This window comes from Balaenoptera physalus (genome assembly GCF_965194825.1).
Source record: "Balaenoptera physalus genome assembly, chromosome: 2".
Classification (NCBI taxonomy): Eukaryota; Metazoa; Chordata; class Mammalia; order Artiodactyla; family Balaenopteridae; genus Balaenoptera; species Balaenoptera physalus.
In genome coordinates, this window is record NC_138883.1 from 113,503,557 (window position 1) to 113,528,046 (window position 24,490).

Sequence of the window (24,490 nt, forward strand, 5' to 3'; positions counted from 1 at the left end):
ATGTCTTGAAGCAAAAGCAATGCATTTTACTCCCCCAGTGAGAAGAGACAACGCTTCTTTACAGAGGAATCCCAAATAATATATGTAGATAACCCCACCTCCTACTTCATGTATGGCCTGGGCTGTTACTCATTTCCAAAGGGTAGCATATAGGAAAGGAAAAAATAATAACTTTATAGTATAGAAATCTTGCAAACACCACCTTTATCAAGTGATGAAGGTCAACATCATCAGTCATGTTGTGTAGATACCAGGGGTATCAGGGGTACCAGGTCCTCCTGATAGCATGTAATGGGAAGGGCACTTCACCTCTGTGCTGTGCTTCCTCCAAACCTGTAATCCCAGTCTAACCTTGAGAAAACATCTGACAAACCCAGACTGAGGGACATTCTACAAATACCTGACTTGTACTTCTCAAAACTATTGAGGTCATTAGAAACAAAAATTTAAAAAGGAAAGACTTGAGAAACTCATTGACTAGAGGAGACTAGGGAGAAATGATAGCTAAATGTAATGTGGGATCTTGAATTAGATCCTGGAACAGAAAAAGGGCAAACTGGTGAAATCTGATAAAATCTGGAGTTTAGATGATGATAATGTACCAACGTTGCCTTTTTAGTTCTGACAAATGCACCATGGTAATTTAAGATGACAGTATTTGGAGAAACTGAAACTGGGTAAATGAAGAGCTCTCTGTACTACATTTGCAATTTTCTGTAAGTTTAAAATTTTTCCAAAATTAAAAGTTTATTTTAAAAACTCACTCCCCCATGTACTACACCCTCTGTAAAGGCTGAAAGGTTAAACATCTCTGTTTGGATATAAATGGAACCCAGTTAGTTAGAAACTGTTCAGTAGAGTTGAGCAATTAAAGCAACAGAATTTATTTTTTATTTTATACTGATTATAAGGGTCTGTGCAAGAGAATGCCAATTGCCTGCACAACCATTTTTTTTTTTTAAGATTTTGTTTTGATGTGGACCATTTTTAAAGTCTTTATTGAATTTGTTACAATATTGCTTCTGTTTTATGTTTTGGTGTTTTGGCCGTGAAGCATGTGGGATCTTAGCTCCCCGACCAGGGATCGAACCCACAACCCCTGCATTGGAAGGCGAAGTCTTAACCACTGGACCGCCAGGGAAATCCCTGCACATCCATTCTTAACTAACTGAACCCACATTGTCACTCAGCTGAATGGCTATATTTACTGCCTCCCTTGTAGCCCAGGGTGACTTGTGACTAACTTCTGGTCAATGCTATGGAAACAAGAAGTGTATGCCATTTCTGGGAAGGCTCCTTCAAAGGGCAGGGCGCTCCCTTTCTCTTTCCTGCTGCTGGTATGAGAATGGGAAGGCCCTAGGTGGCACACCGAGGTGGATGGAGCCACAAGAGGGCATGGGTCTGGGTCTTTGATGAAGTCTTGGAGGTGTCATACCTAATCCTGACTAATACAGGATCATACGCATCCATTTTTTAAAAGGGAAAAATTCAGAAAAGTAGATAGGCGCATATGAAGGAAAATAAAAATGGCCTGTAATTCCATGTAGAAACGGCTGGTTTTGACATATCCAGTACCATTTATAAGATAAATACATATCAGATTTTTAAAAATACTCTTAGGATCCCATACGTGGAGTTTTCTATCTTACTTTTAAAAACTTAATATTATATTAGGGACATTTTTCTGTATATTTATTTTTTGAAAATATTGTTTTGATGTTTGTACAATATACATTATGGTGATGAATGACTATGATGAATGTGAATTTAGTGTCACACAGACTTGTGTTCAAGTCTCACTTGGGCCACTGAGTGTGTTAACTTCAAGCAAGTTGTGCCGCCTCTTGAAAACAATGGGGATACCTTTTAGAGTTATTGAGAGGATTAAATTAGTTAATGCATATAAAATCTCTAGCACAGGGCCTGGATCTTAGTAAATTCTTAATATATATAAACTATTGTGATTGTCATTATCATCCTTTAACCAGTTCCCTCTTCATGAACAGTTAATTGTCAGGGTCTAATTAAGAAATAGACAATCCACTATAGTTCAATTAAAAAAAAAAAAATAGAAACCACATGAAACCTTAGAACAGAAGGAATTTAATGCAGGGAATTGGTCACAAAGGTGATAGGAAAGCTGAGAAATAAAATAGGGGAAATAAGATGACCCAAAGATTAGCAACAGCAAGAAGGCACTAAAGTGTTAGGTATAAGGAGAGAGGGAAAAGGCAGTGTAACCAGAGCCCAGGGCCATGGTCACCTGGTAGAAGCTATGATCATGGCAGACCTCTCCAGTGGGAACTAGAACAATGGAGGAAATTCAGCTACTTCTGAAGATGCCACCTGATGTGCGGAGGCCTGGATTTTCTCCCTCCCACATTATAATCTCCCTCCAGAACCTCCCATTGCAAATCCATGAAGGGCCCTGGTCCCTCAGTCAGCACCTTGGCTATTTGGGGCTCTTTGGGGTTATTTACTTGATGAAAATACCTTCATACCCAAGTGGTCTGAATTCTTGTTTTTCCATGACTTTATTGGGTTACTTTAGTCTTTAACTGAACTTTAATATTGGACATGCAATTACTATTCTTTAACTATTTCCAGATTCTAAATGGCACCCCATTGACTCTCCCAGGTCCCAGATATGGTCATTCCTGCACCAGATGTATAGCAGCAACCTAATTTTCCCTTGATAATTGATACCAATAACCCCAGAGAGTAAATTCTCCTTTCTCAGCCTGACAATTCAATGACCTGAGGAATCCTAAATGGTCAGGTGGCATACTCAACTTCACATTTAATTATTTTATCACCTGAAGAAATAATACTTTTCCTGAGGACCTAGATCACAAAAGTAGCAGAGCCCAAGGTTTGTGGATGGGAAACAAGAGCTCTTCCAGTGATTTATCAAGTGTAACAGTGAGAGTAGCCACTTCCAGTTTTACACCTTAGTTCCCAGACCCTTCAGACTTGCAGGTGTTATCTCCCAGTAGACACCACAAAAAGTCTTTAGCAGGTCATTCTCTGTTTTATTAGGGCACCTGCTTCTGGGTGATGGGGTATGGTGATAAGACCAGTGAATTTCATAGGCAGGTGTCTATTGATGCATTTCTATTGCTATGAAGTGAGTATTTTGGTAAAAAATAAATGTCATATGGGATCTTTTTTAAATTAAATTTAATTTATTTATTTATACAGCAGGTTCTTATTAGTTATCCATTTTATACATATTAGTGTATATATGTCAATCCCACTCTTCCAATTCATCCCACCCCCAACTCCCACTTTCCCCCCTTGGTGTCCATACATTTGTTCTCTACATCTGTGTCTCTACTTCTGCCCTGCAAACTGGTTCATCTGTACCATTTTTATAGGTTCCTCACATATGCGTTAATATACGATATTTGTTTTTCTCTTTCTGACTTCCTTTACTCCCTATGACAGTCTCTAGATCCATCCATGACTCTACAAATGACCCAATTTCATTCCTTTTCATGGCTGAGTAATATTCCATTGTATATATGTCCCACATCTTCTTTATCCATTCGTCTGTCAATGGGCATTTAGGTTGCTTCCATCACCTGGCTATTGTAAATAGTGCTGCAATGAACATTGGGGTGCATGTGTCTTTTTGAATTATGGTTTTCTCTGGATATGCCCAGTAGTGAGATTGCTGGGTCATATGGTAATTCTATTTTTAATTTTTTAAGGAACTTCCGTACTGTTCTCCATAGTGGCTGTTATCAATTTACATTCCCACAAACAGTGCAAGAGGGTTCCCTGTTCTCCACACCCTTTCCAGGATTTGTTGTCTGTAGATTTTCTGATGATGCCCATTCTAACTGGTGTGAGGTGACACCTCATTGTAGTTTTGATTTCCATTTCTCTAATAATTAGTAATGTTGAGCAGCTTTTCATGTGCTTCTTGGCCATCTGTATGTTTTCTTTGGAGAAATGTCTCTTTAGGTCTTCTGCCCATTTTTTGATTGGGTTGTTTGTTTTTTAAATATTGAGCTGCATGAGCTGTTTATATATTTTGGAGATTAATCCTTTGTCCATTGATTTGTTTGTAAATATTTTCTCCCATTCTGAGGGTTGTCTTTTCGTCTTGTTTGTAGTTTCCTTTGCTTTGCAAAAGCTTTGAAGTTTCATTAGGTCCCTTTTTTTTTTTTTTTTCCATTACTCTAGGAGGTGGATCAAAAAAGATCTTGCTGTGATTTATGTCAAAGAGTGGTCTTCCTATGTTTTCCTCTAAGATTTTTATAGTGTCCAGTCTTACATTTAGGTCTCTAATCCATTTTGAGTTTATTTTTGTGTATGGTGTTAGGGAGTGTTCTGATTTCATTCTTTTACATGTAGCTGTCCTGCTTTCCCAGCACCACTTATTGAAGAGACTGTCTTTTCTCCATTATATATCCTTGCCTCCTTTGTCATAGAATAGTTGACCATAGGTGCGTGGGTTTATCTCTGGGCTTTCTATCCTGTTCCATTGATCTATATTTCTGTTTTTGTGCCAGTACCATATTATGTTGATTACTGTAGCTTTGTAGTATAGTCTGAAGTCAGGGAGTCTGATTCCTCCAGCTCCGTGTTTTTCCCTCAAGACTGCTTTGGCTATTTGGGGTCTTTTGTGTCTCCATACAAATTTTAAGATATTTTGTCCTAGTTTTGTAAAAAAATGCCATTGGTAATTTGATAGAGGTTGCATTGAATCTGTAGATTGCTTTGAGTAGTGTAGTCATTTTCACAATGTTGATTCTTCCAATCCAAGAACATGGTATATCTCTCCATCTGTTTGTATCATCTTTAATTTCTTTCACCAGCGTCTTATAGTTTTCTGCATACAGGTCTTTTTTCTCCCTAGGTATTTTATTCTTTTTGTTGCAGTGGTAAATGTGAGTGTTTCTTTAATTTCTCTTTCAGATTTTTCATCATTAGTGTATAGGAATGCAAGAGGTTTCTGTGCATTAATTTTGTATCCTGCAGCTTTACCAAATTCATTGATTAGCTCGTAGTTTTCTGGTGGCATCTTTAGGATTCTCTATGTATAGTATCATGTCATCTACAAACAGTGACAATTTTACTTCTTCTTTTCCAATTTATATTCCTTTTATTTCTTTTTCTTCTCTGATTGCCGTGGCTAGGACTTCCAAAACTATGTTGAATAATAGTGGCGAGAGTGGACAACCATGTCTTGTTCCTGGTCTTAGAGGAAATGCTTTCAGTTTTTCACCATTGAGAATGATGTTTGCTGTGGGTTTGTCGTATAGGGCCTTTATTATGTTGAGGTAGGTTCCCTCTATGCCCACTTTCTGGAGAGTTTTTATCATAAATGGGTGTTGAATTTTGTCAAAAGATTTTTCTGCATCTATTGAGATGATCATATGATTTTTATTCTTCAATTTGTTAATATGGTATATCACATTGATTGATTTGCATATATTGAAGAATCCTTGCATCCCTGGGATAAATCCCACTTGATCATGGTGTATGATCCTTTCAATGTGTTGTTGGATTCTGTTTGCTAGTATTTTGTTGAGGACTTTTGTATCTATATTCACCAGTGATATTGGTCTGTAATTTTCTCTTTTTGTAGTATCTTTGTCTGGTTTTGGTATCAAGGTGATGGTGGCCTCATAGAATGAGTCTGGGAGTGTTCCTTCCTCTGCAATTTTTTGGAAGAGTTTGAAAAGGATGGGTGTTAGCTCTTCCCTAAATGTTTGATAGAATTCACCTGTGAAGCCATCTGGTCCTGGACTTTTGTTTGTTGGAAGATTTTTAATCACAGTTTCAATTTCATTCCTTGTGATTGGTCTGTTCATATTTTCTATTTCTTCCTGGTTCAGTCTTGGAAGGTTATACCTTTCTAAGGATTTGTCCATTTCTTCCAGGTTGTCCATTTTATTGACATAGAGTTGCTTATAGTAGTCTCTTAGGATGCTTTGTATTTCTGCGATGTCTGTTGTAACTTCTCCTTTTTTATTTCTAATCTTATTGAGTCCTCTCCCTCTTTTTCCTGGTGAGTCTGGCTAAAGCTTTATCAATTTTGTTTATCTTCTCAAAGAACCAGCTTTTAGTTTTATTGATCTTTGCTATTGTTTTCTCTGTTTCTGTTTCATTTGTTTCTGCTCTGATCTTTATGATTTCTTTCCTTCTACTAATTTTGGGTTTTGTTTGTTCTTCTTTCTCTAGTTCCTTTAGGTGTAAGGTTAGATTGTTTTTTTGAGGTTTTTCCTGTTTCCTGAGGTAGGATTGTATTGCTCTAAACTTCCCTCTTAGAACTGCTTTTGCTGCATCCCATAGGTTCTGTATCGTCGTGTTTTTGTTGTCATTTGTCTCTAGGTATTTTCTAATTTCTTCAGTGATCTGTTGGTTATTTAGTAACGTATTGTTTAGCCTCCATGTATTTGTGTGTTTTACATTTCTTTCCCTGTAATTGATTTCTAATCTCATAGCATTGTGGTCAGAAAAGATGCTTGATATGATTTCAATTTTCTTAAATTTACTGAGGCTTGATTTGTGACCCAAGATGTTACCTATCCTGGATAATGTCCCATGTGCACTTGAGAAGAAAGTGTAATCTGCGTTTTTGGATGGAATGTCCTATAAATATTAATTAAATCTATCTGGTCCATTGTGTCACTTAAAGCTTGTGTTTCCTTATTAATTTTCTGTTTGGATGATCTGTCCATTGGTGTAAGTGAGGTGTTAAAAGTCCCCCACTATTATTGTGTTACTGTCGATTTCCTCTTTTATAGCTGTTAGCAGTTGCCTTATGTATTGAGGTGCTCCTATGTTGGGTGCATATATATTTATAATTGTTATATCTTCTTCTTGGATTGATCCCTTGATCATTATGTAGTGTCCTTCCTTGTCTCTTGTAACATTCTTTATTTTAAAGTCTATTTTATCTGATATGAGTATTGCTACTCCAGCTTTCTTTTGATGTCCACTTGCATGGACTATCTTTTTCCATCCCCTCACTTTCAGTCTGTATGTGTCCCTAGGTCTGAAGTGGGTCTCTTGTAGACAGCATATAGATGGGTCTTGTTTTTGTATCCATTCAGCAAGCCTGTGTCTTTTGGTTGGAGCATTTAATCCATTCACGTTTAAGGTAATTATCAATATGTATGTTCCTATTACCATTTTCTTAATTGTTTTGGGTTTGTTTTTGTAGGTGCTTTACTTCTCTTGTGTTTCTCACTTAGAGAAGTTCCTTTAGCATTTGTTGTAAAGCTGGTTTGGTGGTGCTGAATTCTCTTAGCTTTTGCTTGTCTGTAAAGCTTTTGATTTCTCCATCGAATCTGAATGAGATCCTTGCCGGCTAGAGTAATCTTGGTTGTACTTTCTTCCCTTTCATCACTTTAAATATGTCATGCCACTCCCTTCTGGCTTGTAGAGTTTCTGCTGAGAAATCAGCTGTTAACCTTATGGGAGTTCCCTTGTATGTTATTTGTCATTTTTCCCTTGTGGCTTTCAATAATTTTCTTCGTCTTTAATTTTTATCAATTTGATTACTATGTGCCTCAGTGTGTTTCTCCTTGGGTTTATCCTGCCTGGGACTCTCTGCAGTTCCTGGACTTGGGTGGCTATTTCTTTTCTCATGTTAGGGAATTTTTCAACTATAATCTCTTCAAATATTTTCTCAGGTCCTTTCTCTCTCTCTTCTCCTTCTGGGACCCCTATAATGCAAATGTTGTTGCATTTAATGTTGTCCCAGAGATCTCTTAGGGTGGCTTCATTTCTTTTCATTCTTTTTTCTTTATTCTGTTCTGTGGCAGTGAATTCCACCATTCTGTCTTCCAGGTCACTTGTCTGTTCTTCTGCCTCAGTTATTCTGCTGTTGATTCCTTCTAGTGTATTTTTCATTTCAGTTATTGTATTGGTCATCTCTGTTGTTTGTTCTTTAATTCTTCTAGGTCTTTGTTAAACATTTCTTGCAGCTTCTCGATCTTTGCCTCCATTCTTTTTCCGAGGTCTTGTATCATTTTCACTATCATTATTCTGAATTCTTTTTCTGGAAGGTTGCCTATCTCCACTTCATTTAGTTGTTTTTCTGGGGTTTTATTTTGTTCCTTCATCTGGTACATAGCCCTCTGCCTTTTCATCTTGTTTATCTTTCCGTGAATGTGGTTTTTGTCCACAGGCTGCAGCATTGTAATTCTTCTTGCTTCTGCTGTCTGCCCTCTGGTGGTTGAGGCTATCTAAGAGGCTTGTGCAAGTTTCCTGATGGGAGGGACTGGTGGTGGGTAGAGCTGGGTGTTGCTCTTGTGGGCAGAGCTCAGTCGAACTTTAATCTGCTTGTCTGCCGATGGGTGGGGCTGAGTTCCCTCCCTGTTGGTTGTTTGGCCTTAGGCGACCCAACACTGGAGACTACCGGGCTCTTTGGTGGGGCTAATGGCAGACTCTGGGAGGGCTCATGCCAAGGAGTACTTCCCAGAACTTCTGCCGCCAGTGCCCTTGTCCTCACGGTGAGACAGAGCCACCCCCCGCCTCTGCAGGAAACCCTCCAACACTAGCAGGTAGGTCTGGTTCAGTCTTCTCTGGGGTCACTGCTCCTTCCCCTGGGTCCCGATGTGCACACTGCTTTGTGTGTGCCCTCCAAGAGTGGAATCTCTGTTTCCCCCAGTCCTGTCGAAGTCCTGCAATCAAATCCTTCAAATCCAGCCTTCAACGTCAATTCTCTAGGAATTCCTCCTCCCGTTGCCGGACCCCCAGGTTGGGAAGCCTGACGTGGGGCTCAGAACCTCCACTCCAGTGGGTGGACTTCTGTGGTATAAGTGTTCTCCAGTTTGTGAGCCACCCACCCAGTGGTTATGGAATTTGATTTTATTGTGATTGCGCCCCTCCTACCATCTCATTGTGGCTTCTCCTTTGTCTTTGGATGTGGGGTATCTTTTTTGTTGAGTTCCAGTGTCTTCCTGTTGATGATTGTTCAGCAGTTAGTTGTGATTCCGGTGTTCTTGCAAGAGGGAGTGAGTGCACGTCCTTCTACTCCGCCATCTTGAACCAATCTCTCTCGTATGGGATTTAATAATGGTAAATAAGACTTTCTCTAATTCCACAGATGGTATGCTTGCAAAAGCATGGAAGGCAGGGAAGACAAACCAATACTCCCAAATAGTAATTTATCCCATTTAGGACAAACTGATGAGTCCAATATAGCACAGTTGGTAATGGGTAGTTGACTATTAATGGGATGGGTCCTCCTGGGAAATGGTGTTTAGCCTTGGTTTCTGCTGTTAGCTGATCCAATCTAGATTCATAATTCCATTTGGTGGATGTGGCCACCTTAGTATTAAGTGACTCCTCTGCAATGGATGCCCTCTAGTGAACTTTCACATGGGACACAAATATCCCCACACTCGATGCTTATTTCCGATGTCCATCCTCATTCCTCTTACACAAACTTTCTTGTCACCAATCTTACATTCTTATTCTTTCCAAGTCCCTAACCGGGTGTTAGCCACTGTCCCAAACTCAGTGTAGATCCATTTCTCAGGTTATTCTTCTCCCGTAGTGAACAGTCATAAGAATTGCTCCAAGCTCTGTCTACTGGCTGAAATTTCCTTCACCACTATCCTTGAGCGTCATGCCTAATTAGACTGTAATATGGCAGCATGCACTTCTGGCTAGAGCACCTGTAAACCAGGCTCAAGTTCTTTCTTTCTCTATCAACTAGGCAAAGGGAGGTCCTCATAAGGGCACAGGTGTGAGGTGAAGGAGCACCAGCACTACAGCAGAAGGTGGTAGATGTAACTTGCTTATGCCATACAGATCTACTTGAACCTGATCTCATAGATACCACTTCCATTTGAAAAGAAATTGTTTCTGTACACACCAACCCTTATGGCTTAGTGGATCAGAGAGCACTCAATTCATGACAGGAAGCTCAAGCAACATAGTCACTCAGAGTCCATGATATAGTGGATCCTATGGCACCCTGCCCAGAGGCCCCAATCCAGGACTGAGACACTCATTACCCTGCTGTAATGACACTATTATGAGAACGTGATCACAGTTGATCCCCTTCTGGAAATTTCCCAGAGCCCATGTAAGCAGCCTTGCTCAAAGTTATGCTCCCCTCCCTGGGGCAAAGACCACATCCAGTACCTGGGTGATGTGGCAATACCTGGCTCTCTTTCCTCTTCAAGGCAAGACAACTTTATAGAAACATCCCAACTCCAGAACTCCCTGTGTGATCAACTGAGGCCTCTGTTGCAACTGCATCACAGTTCAACTCCTCCCCTTGCCCAGTCCTGACTCTTTCACCCTCTTACAGTTGTTGCACCCAAGTGCAGTCCCCAGTATGCCTCCTGTACACCAGTCTCCATCTCAGACTTGGCTCTGTGGGGAACCAAACACACAGTCAAGTGTTTAGACTCTGTGAAGTCCTTGAGGCATGCCAGGGTCTTCTTCTCAAAGGAAGAATAGTTATCAGCTCAGAAAGGCACAGCTTTGCTTCAAAACTCTATGGGACTATGCTGTGATTCTCTTACTGAGATTTCCTGTTCCAAAAAACTTTGAGTACCATTGAATCTGTTGGGTCATAGGCCTGATGACAGCCTGTACCCACTAAAGAATCTGCTCTTACTCTGAGCCCTTCTTGAAACTCACAGTCTTGCAGGTTACTTGGTAGATACAGAATATATATCCACCGAAATCTAAAGAAGCTCAGAAATGGTACAGATAGTTCAGTAAAATATGTTAATTTTATAGACACTTACTGATGTCTACAATGTGTCAGTCACTCTGGGAGATGCAGGAAAGAAATGAAAAGTGGCTTCACACTTAGAAGAATTTCATCTAGTTAGTTGCAGAGCAATAAGAGTCATGATGATGGCTTTTTGTGGGCAATGCCATACTACATTTATGTATGAAGTGTCACAAGCATGCAAGAAGAGAGTAATCATTCCTGCCCTGGCGGGCTGAATAGGAGGAGTAGGTGATATTTGGTCATATTAAACTGTGAGCTGATCAGCTCAGTGAACAACAAAATACTTTTTTGGGGCCAAATATGAAAGGTGTTAAGATATTTAATGACCCTGAGATTTAAGCTGTTCCTAAGTACATAATTCACCTATCAGATAAATTTGCTTTCTGGGTTTGGAGCCTAAAAAATGCAACAGAATGAATTTCTGTTTCAACTTTTTGGGGGGAATTTAAAAATAATTTCTGACTTCTCTTCAAAACAACAATATAATTCTCACCATTGTCATTTTCTGCTCATGGCCTGGCATTGAACAGTGATAAACAACTATACACTTAATTATAAATTATGTGCTAAATGGATGTTCTAAGTAGATTGTTGGACATATAATATCCTCACCAAATTCTGAGAGTTGAGTACAGCCTTTCTTTTGTCTCTTATTGATGAATCAGATGCAAGATACTCAGAACACCCTAGCATTAATTGTCATTCACTATTTCTAAAGTTTTGGTTTTTTTTTTTAAATAGGAAGTCTTCTTAGAAATGAAGTCAGGAAATGTTCAGCAACTTGGAGAAACAATCTGTATACAATATCTCATGCAGTCTTAAGTCAAACACGATCAAGATTGAATAATTTATAGTTTGCTATTGACATAAAAGATTATTCTGAACTTTTTCTTACAAAAAAAGGAATTTTTCTGATGCCTTTTTATTCTAAACGAACACACACACACACACACATACACACAGAGCTATTGAAATGGCTTGCCTTATAGTGTCATAGCTAATATTTTAAGGCTTAATGTATACTTGAGGTGATGTTGATAGTTAACAATAGTGTGTGCAAGCAATATATCTCTAATAGTTTTCTTGAAAATTCAAGGCTTTTTGGCTGACTGTTTGTCAGACCTGATTATTGGATGGTTGCTGTTTTCAACCTTGTAAACTGGCAGGAGATATATCAGGTTTGCCTCTTTTTTGTTGTTCAATTGTGCTTGCTCTGTTAGTGTTATCTTTGATCTAAAGCCCCTTTGAGGCCCAATTTTACGATATTTTAGGAGGGTTACTTAATTTAAAAGGAGATAATATAGTCTGTAAATCCATGTAACCCAATGCCGGTAAATGTCAGTGCATTGCCATTGGCTGGAAGAGAGGAAGCTCTCAAGGGCACCGTTGTCAGCTTCTCCAGGTCATGGACCCACCTCTCATCCCTCACCTCCTGGGGTTCCCCTGGAGAACATGTGGATGTCATGGTATCGGTGCGATATGAACTAAGTATTATCACTAATCTAATTCTGTGTATCCGAAATTCGACAGTAAAAGAATTTAGGGCCCAGTGAGGTAGGTGAAATCTGAGGCCGCGGATCTGTCCGCGGCATCTACAGATGGATTCCACTGCTTTCTAATGGAGGCGGCAGAGCTTGTGATCTTGGGGACCACGCTCTTCAGCAGCTCTCCTGGACGGGTGCTTTAGGCCAGGGCTATCCCAGAAAGCGCTCAGATTTCGCTGTGTGTCCTGTGTGGGGTAAACTAAGGCAGCTCTGCATCTATCCTGAAAGAGAGAGCCCTTGAGACTGGGTGATGTATAGTCTGCTGCCTGATTGTGTGGGCCAAGCGTCAGCCCCTTGGAGACCACTGCAGGGGATGCAGTTGGAAGGGGCCTAAAAGACTAGATCTTAAAAGTTCTCACCACACAGAAGAAGAGGGTCTTGCTCGTGGGGCGGCCTCAGCAGGGAAGGAGGTAGAGAGTTGGGTCCGCAGAGGCTGGTAAGGTCCAAGAGCGCAGTCCTCACATGCAGTCCTCCTCAGAGGGGGTTGTTCTACAGAAGCCCAGAGCCGCTGGAGGGGAGGGGCTCACTTCAGGTGTCAGGAGCCCCACCTGAGAACCTGTCAGTCCTGCACCTGGCAGATGCTGTGTAGGAGGGATGACCAGGCCCACAGCTGCCTGTTCTGTGGGCAGCAGAGACAGTGATGGTGGCTTCTTCAGCCCGGGGGTCTGGTGGCAGATCAGGAACATTCAGTCACTCACTAGGAGAGCTCCCCGCCAACTCGAGCCTGGCAGGGGACCCTCTCTGACTTGCCACCAAACCTAACTGTCATCACCCCCTGAGGCGGCCTTGGCCTAGTGTAGGGGCTGATGGTTGGATTTGTTAGGTTCAGTTCTGTCCACTGACCTCCTGTGTTCTCTTTGATTTCTGTTTATTTTTATATATTTAAATGTTTATGAATAGGTAATACGATGACATAGTCCAGAATTCGAGAGCAATAAACAGTTATATACAGTGAAAACTCTCTTCTATCCCCCAGTCCGTCCTTCTCTCCAGAGGTAACTGTTGTCAGATCCTTGTGACTATCTGAGGCTTTATATACATATGTGTATGTGTATCTCAACAAGCATCTATTCTTTTCTATCCCTGGCACACTCATGGTAGAATACCATGTCCATGGTCTTATACTTTTTTCATTTAATTTATCTCAGAGGTGTTTTCATATTAGTTCATTAAGAGCTTTGTTATTATTTGTAACAATCACATGACTTTCCTCTGTATGTATGTATGGTACCTTATTTAACCAGTCACCTATTGATGGATATTTAGATGTTTTCCAATCTTTTGATATTACAGTGTTACACAGAATGACCCGGTACAGTGCAATTCCCATGTGTGAAAATATCTGTAAGGATTAATTCTGAGAAGAGGAAAATCCCAAGGCAAAAGGTATGTATACTCATGACTTTGATAGATACTGCCAAATTATCCACCATAAGTGCTGTACTAATTTTCAGTCCCACAAGGACTATGTGAGAGAACTTGTTTATCTGAATCTTTACCATCCTAACGTGTTATCAATCTTTTTGATTTTTGCCAGTCTACTAGATTAAAAATGATATCTTGGTGGGTTTCTAATTTGTTTTTCCTTAATAAGAGTGAAGTTGAGCATATTTTTATATGTCTAAGATGAATGCATGAATGCATTTTTATTTATCTGTGAACTGGTTGTTCAAATCTTTTATCCATTTTTCTATTGAGTTATTTGTCTACCAGTGATTTGTATGTCCCTTTGGGATGTAGTTTGAGTATTTCTGGCACTCGCATTTTGATTTTTCTCATGGTATTTTGAGTGTGTGGGTAGCCAGATTTATCATATATGTATATATGTATGTATGTGTATGTATATATTCCCCTCCTGCCCCTTTTTGCATGGCTTCTGGACTTTTGTCTTAGAAAAGGATTCCTCACTTCTTATATTGACATTTTTTCACCTTTATTTATTCTAGTACTTTGATGGTTTCATCCATTTTTTATACATACATTTTGATCCATTTGTCATTTGTCCTTATGTAAGTTGTAAGACATGGGTGTTCACTTGATTTCTCAGATGGTTACCCAGATGTTGCAATACCATTTATTAAATAATTCATCTTTTCCCCACTGATTAGAACTATCACCTTTCTTACCACATTTTTTGTTTGTATTTAGATCTATTTCTGAATCTTCTATTATTTTCCATTGATTTCAGTACCACCTTTTAAATTACTATAGTTTTATGTTTTAATATGTGAAAGGAATGTTGGCCCTTCATTATTTTCATTAGAATTCTTCTAAATATTATTGTTTATTTATTGTCTTATTGTTAAAAAAAATTAGAACCAGCATGTCTAGACATACATATACAGATGAAAAAACCCATGTTAACTTAAGGAAAATTGACATCTTTGACATACTGATTGATCCTTCCCATGCATGTGGTAAATTTATATTTGTTCACGTAATTTCTTGTGCCCCATAGGAGTAATTTAAAGTTATATCATAGATCTTGCCCTGGAGTTCAAGTCTGCTGTCGTGTGGTCACTGTTAGACCAGTGAGAAGGGTTAACCACCCAAGGCACCACTAGTGGTATGCATCATTTTTTTAGAAAATCAACTTTATTGATTTATAGTTTACATACAATAAATTGCATCCTATTCATGAATTTTTACTCAAAAAATAAAATGTCAAAAAATTGTTCACTGCAATGAAATACCACTTCACACTTTTCAGAAAGGCTTTCATCAGAAAGACAACAAGTGAAGGAGAGGATGTGGAGAAAAGGGAACCTTCACGCACTGTTGGTAGGAATGTAAATTGGTGCAGCCACTATGGAAAACAGTATGGAGTTTCCTCAAAAAATTAGAAATAGAACTACCGTACAATCTAGCAAATCTATATACTTCTGGGTATTTTTCAAAAAAACCCCAAAACACTAATTTGGAAAGATATATGCACCCCTATGTTCACTGCAGCGTTATTCACAATAGCCAAGATATGGAAGCAAACTATGTGTACATCAATAGATGATGGATAAAGAAGATGTGGTGTATATACATACACACACACACACACACACACACACACACACACACACACACACACACAATGGAATACTACTCAGCCATAAAAAAGAATGAAATCTTGCCATTTGTGACCACATGGATGGACCTAGAGTGTATTATGCTAAGTGAAATAAGTCAGATAAAGACAAATACCACATGGTCTCACTTATATGTGGAATCTAAAAGACAAAACAAACCAACAAACAAAACAAAACAAAAACAGACTCATAGATATAGAGGACAAATGGGTGATTGCCAGAGGGGACGAAGTAGGGGGAGCAAAATAGGTGAAGGGGATTAAGAGGTCGAAACCTCCAGTTATAAAATAAATGTCATGGGTGTGTAATATAAAGTGTAAACAATATGGTCAATAATATTGTAATAACTTTGTATGGGGATAGATGGTTACAAGACTTGAGGTAATCATTTCATAATATATGCAAATGTCAATATCACTGTATAATATACCTGAAACTAACATAATATTGTACATCAACTATATTTCAATTTAAAAAAAGGAAAAAATATAGCTAAATTTTTTAGCTATAAAATGACACTAAAAAGGAAGGTGCCAGGAGCTTTTCCCAAACCATGAGTGCATAGTTTAATCAAGGACTGCTTGGTACACTCCCTGCTGCATTTGCCTCCCTCTGGTCCCAGATAGGTCATATTCAACTCCTTTTTGGAGTCTGTGACCCCAAAGCATCATGGGTTCTTGGAGCTTGAAGATGCCCTTTGGAGGCTAATGAGTCCAGCTGACCAGATCAGTGTCATGTAGGAGAAAGAATGATGCATCAAGGCAAAGGAGACCTGGGCATCCTCATGTAGGCCCATCTGGTATCCACCTGACTGGCCAACACTTTCAGCTTTTTTTTTTTTTTTTTTTTTGGATTAAAGGCTGGAAACAGCCTACTACCTTTTTTTTTTTTTTTTTTAAAGGAATTCCTTTATTTTTATTTTATTTATTTATTTTTGGCTGTGTTGGGTCTTCGTTTCTGTGCGAGGGCTTTCTCTAGTTGTGGCAAGCGGGGGCCACTCTTCATCGCGGTGCGCGGGCCTCTCACTATCGCGGCCTCTCTTGTTGAGGAGCACAGGCTCCAGACGTGCAGGCTCAGTAGTTGTGGCTCACGGGCCTAGTTGCTCCGTGGCATGTGGGATCTTCCCAGACCAGGGCTACGAACCCTTGTTGCCTGCATTGGCAGGCAGATTCTCAACCACTGCGCCACCAGGGAAGCCCCTTTCAGCTTTTTTGAGACTCAATTTCCACAACTGTGACAGAGGGATAAGTAATACCTGCTTGGTCTACTTTTAGGATTGTTATGAGGGTGAAATGAGATAGAGCGTGTGCAAGGTATTAGTAAGTCAAAAGGTAATGAAAATACAAGCGGCTATTATTAAACAGATGCGAAAATAAGATGTGGACATATTAAAATCCCCTGTACCCAAGGTCATCTTTTTTGGCTTGGTGGCACCAATCAAAAGAGCTCTGTATCATTCAACAAACTCTATAGAGCTTACCCTCTGTCCAAGCATTGTGTAAAGGATACAAAACAAGAAAAGAAAGACATGGTTATCCCTGCTCTAAAGAAACTCATCATCTAACGGGGTAATATATTTCTTTTTGAGTGCTGGTAACTAGAGTATGTTTACTTTGTGAAAATCCATTGAGCTGTACAATAACTTGTATACCTTTCTGTATACATGTTAGGTTCAATAGAGTTTACAGAAAAGTAAACTGGATTCATTTTAACTATATGTTTGTAATATGCATTCATAGATTTGAATGTGGCATCGCATTTTATTATATGTTCCACTAGAATTTATTTGCCTGTTCTACTGGTGATGGACATTTGGATTGTTTCTGGTACGGGGCGTTTGTGAAAAATGCTTATATGTGTCTCCTGGTGTGCATGAACACAAGCTGCTCGGGGAGGGGGACAGCTGAATCATTGTTTGTGGCCATCTTCAAGTTTACTAGATCGTGCTAAACTGGTGTTTGAAGTGGTTGCTCCAATCCTCCTTCCCACCAGCAGTGTGTGAGATTACTCTAATTGGTTTGACAGTCATTACAAATTTTGCCAGTCTGACCAGTGTCCTGTGGTATCTTATCGTGGTGTCACTTTGCATTTTCCTGATGTCGAACCTATGTTTACTGGACTTTTGGATTTCTTCCTTTGAGAACTCCTTCCTCAAGACATTGCCCATTTCTCTACTGGGCTTTTCTTTTCTTATTGATTTGGATTGAGGATTACTCAAGAATTCTGGGACTCTGAGTGGACAGGTACTTAGAGTCATCCTAATATATCCCACGGGAAGAAGTTATAGCTTCCACATCTCTCAGGTCACCAGCTGTGCTTCTTTTCTCAATGTGTCACTGGGGAGGATGGATTTTCCATTATGTTTTTATTATTGATTCCTATCTTAATTGCATTATAGCTAATGCTTTGAAATTGTTGAGATTTGACTTATGGCCTTACTGTACAGGCAATTTTTGTAAATATTACAGGTGTGATGTGAAGGATGTATATTTTGCAGATGGTTGTTGCAGACACACCATGTGTGTTACATCGAGTGTGTTACATGTGCTCTTCAAATCTGTACCCCTCGTTGATTTTTTGGTCGCTTGTCCTATTAATTACCGAGATGAGTATAGTAAAATATTCCATTGAAATTACAGATTTGTCTATTTATCCTTGTAATTCTTTCCACTTTTGCTTTACATATTGTAAGACCGTTTCTGTCTACTTTTGCTTTACGTGGTACAAGTCCATGTCCTCAGCCCAGCTTGCTGTCATAGGAAAACAAGCCCTTATGTCTGCCTGGTAGTGTGTCTACAACCTCTGTATCATGAAGCTTTTCCTTTCATCTCCCTTTATAATCCTGCCTCTCTTACTTTACAGAAGGAACGTACCTTACCCATTTCCCTTCTTACTATGCTTCTTTGCCTCTGGAGCACCAAAGGGTACTCTGAAATATTAGTTATTAATATTAATCAAGACACCATAAATTGAAGTCAAGGCTTTGTGTTTTTCATTAGTTAGACATTTATGTGTTAGGGACACAGCATAGCATAGGATGATGATAGGATTTGGGGCATATAACTTAAGAATATTTTAAAAGTTGAATGACATTACATAACAAAATTTCTCCCATTTCCACCCATTGATATATATAAACATATTTTCTAATGATTTACATATATAGAAATGGAAAGAGGAATAGAATTTATGCTGACCCTTGTTTCATTCTAATAATCAGTCATATTTATCACAGCTGTAGAACTAATTGAAAAGCAAAAGCCCCAGTCATTTCATTAAGAAATACATACATACTTTAATATAATTTAAATATGATATATTTAATGTAACTTGAAATTTTATGTTTAAGAAACATAAAAATTTATAATTATGATGTTTTAGCTAAATTTAAATCAATTTTCCCATGTTTTAGTTGCAGATAAGGGTGATAAGGTAATCAGTTTTCAAAACTTTGAAATATAAATGTGTATTTTTATGTAAAATTCTGAGTTCAAGGAGAAAAAAGAATTATGTAAAATTTTTGACTGTTAAAGATGAGTTCATTCATAATATGTTTTAAATGGAACAACAATGGGAATCAAATCGCATAGTGTTTATTTTCCATTGAGTGTATTTAAAAGAATGATGTGAAAGTTTTCTTTTAAAATGTCAATTTCTGTAATGTGCAAGAAATAACAAAGGTTTTTGAGATCAACTTTTAAAAAGTGTACAGTTCTTTTACGGGTATGTGAGCAGAACACGGTGAAGACCCTGACCTCATGCTGGCCTAGTCCATCTCCTGTCTCTGGGCATTCAAATCCCGCTGGACACTTGAAGAACTATGAATTTCCTGGGAAGAAGTTTCCTCCCTCGGTAAAAGTGTTTTAGTATCTCAGCACATTTACCATCTGGGAATACTGATGCTTACCTTTCTATCTAATGGAAGGTATGTGTGAGAAAGGGCTTTATTGTCCAATCAGGAAAGGAGTGTCACCGTGTAGCAGTGAGTGCCCAGAGCTGGAAGTACTCCAAAGGAGCTGAAATGGTGGACCTCGCTCCGTTTTAGAGCTCACATCTGATTGCCCACCTTACTCCTGCTGGAAAGAATAGGGAGGAAGGGAAAATGAACAGACAGACTAGTTATGAAGTGCCTACCGTGTTTGGGTATCTTACTTGTACTTTCCTGTACGTTGTTTGATTTCTATAACAATTCATCCCTACAGATGAAGAAATGGAACCTCAGAAAGATGACAGGTGTGCCAAGTTTGCACAGCCTGTCAGTGGCGAGGCTGCGGTTTGATCCCAGGTCTGTCTGACGTGGCTACATCCATGGCCTCACAATCAGAAGATTCATGTGCCCACAGGCAAATTACTTAGCTTCTCTGAGCTCAAGCTCCCTCATCTGTAAAATGGCATAGTAATAGCTATTTTGCAGGGTGGTATTCACAATCTAGGGAGTTAATGTGTGGACATACTCAAATCTTTAGCATAGGGCCTGGCCCATGGAAGGCCCTGAAGATATGAGAATGAACTATTCAGGCACAAAGTTGGGTATTCTGGCACAATACTTCTGCCAGCAAAGTGTTGGCTAGTACTGGGGACATAAACCTTTGGGCATATAGCTGTGTCTTGAAGACGACAAACTGAGTGGTGACTTGCCTTAAACTTTGAGACCAAGCAGCTAAGACTGAAGGCTGGACTTGGACCTGGGGGTAGCCAAAAGGAAAGATGGCTGTTGCCACCCAGACCTGTCCATTCCAACCCCTCCTAACCAAGAATTTCCCACCACCCACTATGTTAAGACAAAACAATGTGGTCCACAGAGCCCATTCTTCTGTCTGCAGGAAAAGAATAAAACCTCAAGTTGCCTCACCCAGGAAAGGCAGCAGCCACAAGGAGACACCCTGCCTCCAAGGTTCCCTTCCAACCTTCTTTTTTTTTTTTGACCTCACCGCACAGCTCCTTGGATCTTAATTCCACTGCTCCGCCCTCCAACCAGGGATTGAACCTGCGCTTGGCAGTGAAAGCGTGGAGTCCTAACCACTGGACCTCCAGGGAATTCCCTCCCTTCCAGTTTTTTATATGACAAAGCAGTTTCAAGCCCAAGACCCATCCTCAGCCTAGCTGCAGATGGTAAGCTTTATCAGAAAATGGCAAGCAGAAAAGCTCTCTTTAGGTATCCTGGACTGAGGCAAATCTCAGAGAGTGAGGGCTATTCTTTATTATTTTTTATTTTTGAATCACTATTCATATAACCAACATGATCTTTGATGCATTTGCTATTCAAAGCGCTAATGTGTGTGTCTAAACTTTCCACTGAAAAGATGAATTTACTGGGACTTCCCTGGTGGCGCAGCAGTTAAGAATCCACCCACCAATGCAGGGGACACGGGTTTGAGCCCTGGTCCAGGAAGATCCCACATGCTGCGGAGCAACTAAGCCCGTGAGCCACAACTACTGAGCCTGTGCTCTAGAGCCCATGAGCCACAACTACTGAGCCCATGTGCCACAACTACTGAAGCCCACGCACCTAGAGCCCATGGTCTGCAACAAGAGAAGCCACCGCAATTAGAAGCCCACGCACTGCAACGAAGAGTAGCCCCTGCTCGCCACAGCTAGAGAAAGCCCATGCATAGCAACGAAGACCCAATGCAGCCAAAAATAAATAAATAAATAAATTTTAAAAAGATGAGTTTATCAATCTGGGAGAATCCAGCCGTCAAGTTCTAGGAGCCATTGGTGTTGTTTGGGTGCCACCTGGTGGCCAATGACCTTCCCTGTTGGAGAGGTTATTGGCACTGGTCATCAGTTTCTTCACCCTGGCTACCTGTTAAGAATCACCCTGAGATTCCTATGGGACTTCCACTTGCTAGTTCTGCATGTAAGCATCACTCTGCCCTGACAATAAGTAAAAAGCTGAACAGATTGAGAAACCAACAACTGTTTTAGGATCCCTAAGAGAGATAGGACACAGGGTAAACCACTGCCCCCAAGATTAGAGAGACCAACAGGCAGGTACAGAGAATAACAACTTAATGGAGCAGAGATTCACCAGGCAAAACGGCTACAGGAGCCAGTGCTGGGTAGGAAAACCTGAACTGTAGCTGAGGAATTGAGGACCCCGTCACGGGGGGACTGCCACAATATTATGAGATTTACCTCCAGGAGCTTGATCAGGTTCCACAGTAAACAGCAGAGAAAAATCCCCTCAGGCTTCCAGGAGGGGGAGGGGGAAAGGAACCATTTTGAAATATGCCAGAGCACTTTGTTCTTCTTAACACCTACCCTCAGAAGAAACTAGTTAAGTAGAGCATAACTGACCTGGGGGAAGGGAAAACCCAACTCCAGCCCACTCTAGCCAGCCTGTTCCACCTAAAGGGGTGGGAGTGGAGATGAGAAACACTTGTGAAGCTCACAGTCCAGAGGCAGAGGCTTACTAAGAGACCGAGACCTAATCACAGGACACAGGACAACGGAAAGCTTCCCCTCCTCCCCACACTGCCCCTCCCCCCAACATTACTAAAGGCCCATTTACAGCCGTTCCTTCTACCTGGTACATCACGTCACGTCCAGCTATCAAGAAAATATTACAAGCCACACCGAAAGGCAAAAATTTTAAGAGATGGAGCAAGCATCAGAATGAGACATGGCAGGAATGTTGGCATTATCAAACTGGGAAGTTAAAATAACATGATTAATATGCTAGGGCTCTAACAAGTAAAGTAATCAGCATGCAAGAACAGATGGGCAATGTAAACAGAGAGATGGAAATCCTAAGAAAGAACCAAAAAGAAATGCTAGAGATAGAAAACACTCTTACAGAAATGAAGAATGTCTCTGATGGGCTCATTAGTAGACTGGACACAGTTGAGGAAAGACTCTCTGAGTTTGAGGATATCTCAATAGAATCCTAAAAAGAAAAAGCAAGGAAAAAGACTGAAAAAAAAAAAAAACAGAACAGAATATTCAAGGGCTATGGGGCAACTGCAAAGGGTGTAACACACACACTGGAAATACCAGAAGGAGAAGAAAGAAAGGAACAGAAGAAATATTTGAAACCGTGATTGGGAATTTCCCCAAATTAATGTCAGACACCAAACCAAAGATTCAGGAAGCTCAGAGAACACCAAGGAGGATAAATGCCAAAAAACACCCTACACCTGGGCACATAATTTTCAAATTACAGAAAATCAAAGATAAAGAAAAAATCCTGAAAGAAACTATAGGGGAAAATATATCTTATCTATAGAGAATCAAAGGTAAGAATTACACCCAATGTCTCCTCAGAACCCATGCAAGCAAGACAAGAATGGAGTGAAATATTTAAAGTGTTGAGTGAAAAGAAACCACCAACCTAGAATTCTGTACTGTGTGAAATTATCCTTCAAAAATGAAGGAGAAATAAAGGCTTTCTTGTACCAAGAGAACTGAGGGAATTTGCTGCCAGTAGATCTGCTTTGCAAGAAATGTTAAAAAAGTTCTTTAGAGAGAATGAAAATAATATAGGTCAGAAATATGATCTACATTAAGAAAGGAAGAACATCAAAGAAGGATTAAGTGAAAGTAAAACAAAAACTTTTATTTGTCTTATTCTTTTAAATTTATTATTTATTGTTAAATACTATTACTACATTTTTCTTATTCTTAATTGATTTAATAGTTTGTTCAAAATAATAATGGCAATAATGTATTTGATTATGATGCATGTATATATACATATACATTTACATATGCTTATAGATAAGTGAAATGGTATATGGGAAATCTCTGTACCTTCCTCTTAATTTTTCTGTGAACCTAAAACTGTTCCAAAAAAATAGAGTCCTTTAAAAAGAAAAAGTCTATGGTTGGGATGGACATTAGTATTGTTAAAAAAAAAAAAAACCAACTCCATAGGTGATTCTAACGTGCAGCCAGGGCTGAGAACCACTATACAAGGAGAATTTCATTTAAAATTACTGATGGATGTTTTTCTTTGATTGATTCCCTTCACAAAATATTATTGAGCTCTTACTAGGTGCTAAGCACTGTGATAAGAGATGATGAACCAAAAAGACCAGTCTCCTGTTCTCATATAGATTACAGTCTACATAAAATAAGTATGCAATTCTTTAATAGTTATTACAGCTAAGAACAGGGCAACCTGAACTCATCTAGGGGTTAGCAAAGGTGTACCTAAGGAATTGACTTTTTTTTTTTTAATTAATTTATTTATTTATTTATGGCTGTGTTGGGTGTTCATTTCTGTGCGAGGGCTTCCTCCAGTTGTGGCAAGCGGGGGCCACTCTTCATCGCGGTGCGTGGACCTCTCACTATCGCAGCCTCTCTTGTTGCAGAGCACGGCTCAAGACGCGCAGGCTCAGTAATTGTGGCTCACGGGCCCAGATGCTCCGTGGCATGTGGGATCTTCCCAGACCAGGGCTTGAACCCGTGTCCCCTGCATTGACAGGCAGATTCTCAACCACTGCACCACCAGGGAAGCCCAGGAATTGACTTTTGAAGTGAGTTCTGAAGAGTGAGTTGGAGTTATCTAGGTCAGGGTGATGTACTGAACTACCCAAGTAATTGCCCCAGCTGTCCTTGCCCTTTTGGGCAAATGGCCTATGAAGCTGGAGGTAGGTCTTCCCTGATCTGACTCTGATCTCTCCTTAAGTGGACAAGCATGCCCCTGGGTGACTGAAGACGATCACATATTTATTTCACTGGGTTAACGTGAGAAAACATGAAATGTAGGAAAGTGTTGTCTCTAGGGACAGCTACAGGTGTGTGGCTGAGGAAGGTAGGGGAGGGAGGCAAGATGGAGCACTGAAAAGAAAGAAATGCAACTTAAAACAAAAAGGTGTCATATTTGGTGAAGCCAATTGGCAAAGGCGGATAATACACAGTGCTGGTGAGAATGGAAAATCTCTCTGACCCACCAAATTCACTGTTAGGAAATTACCCTAGAGAATTATGGGCATGGATATGTGGAGAGTCTAGCAGAGAAAGGGAGCGTGGTTGGGCTTAAATAATAGGATCATAGCCCCGTTGGCAGAGAGGTTTCTTTCTGAGAGAGGAAGAGTACGTACCGTGTAGGAGGTTGTCTCAGAGGCTGAATGACCATTGATCTCTCCATGTGGGATTATGTAAAAGCAGATTCATGTGTAGAAAAATTTCTACATAACAAC

General features: G+C 39.9%; 1 protein-coding gene and 1 long non-coding RNA gene across 3 annotated transcripts in view; one reads left to right on the plus strand and one right to left on the minus strand.

Annotated features, from left to right (window-relative positions):
* The window catches only part of SPESP1 (sperm equatorial segment protein 1), a 166,183-nt gene that overhangs the window by 65,251 nt on the left and 76,442 nt on the right, over positions 1-24,490 (plus strand). The window contains exons 1-2 of one of the 2 annotated variants that reach the window (XM_082447980.1): positions 8,505-8,525; positions 13,558-13,650. The gene's annotated coding sequence lies outside the window, so the exon portion shown is untranslated. Of the gene's footprint in view, positions 1-8,504; positions 8,526-13,557; positions 13,651-24,490 lie in introns of those variants that run through there. The other variant, XM_082447979.1, reaches the window with a different exon arrangement.
* LOC309654358 overlaps positions 16,257-24,490 on the minus strand; it is a 69,404-nt gene continuing 61,170 nt past the window's right edge. The window contains exon 2 of the long non-coding RNA XR_014260183.1: positions 16,257-16,379. This is a non-coding gene — a long non-coding RNA (uncharacterized lncRNA). The remainder of the gene's footprint in view (positions 16,380-24,490) is intronic.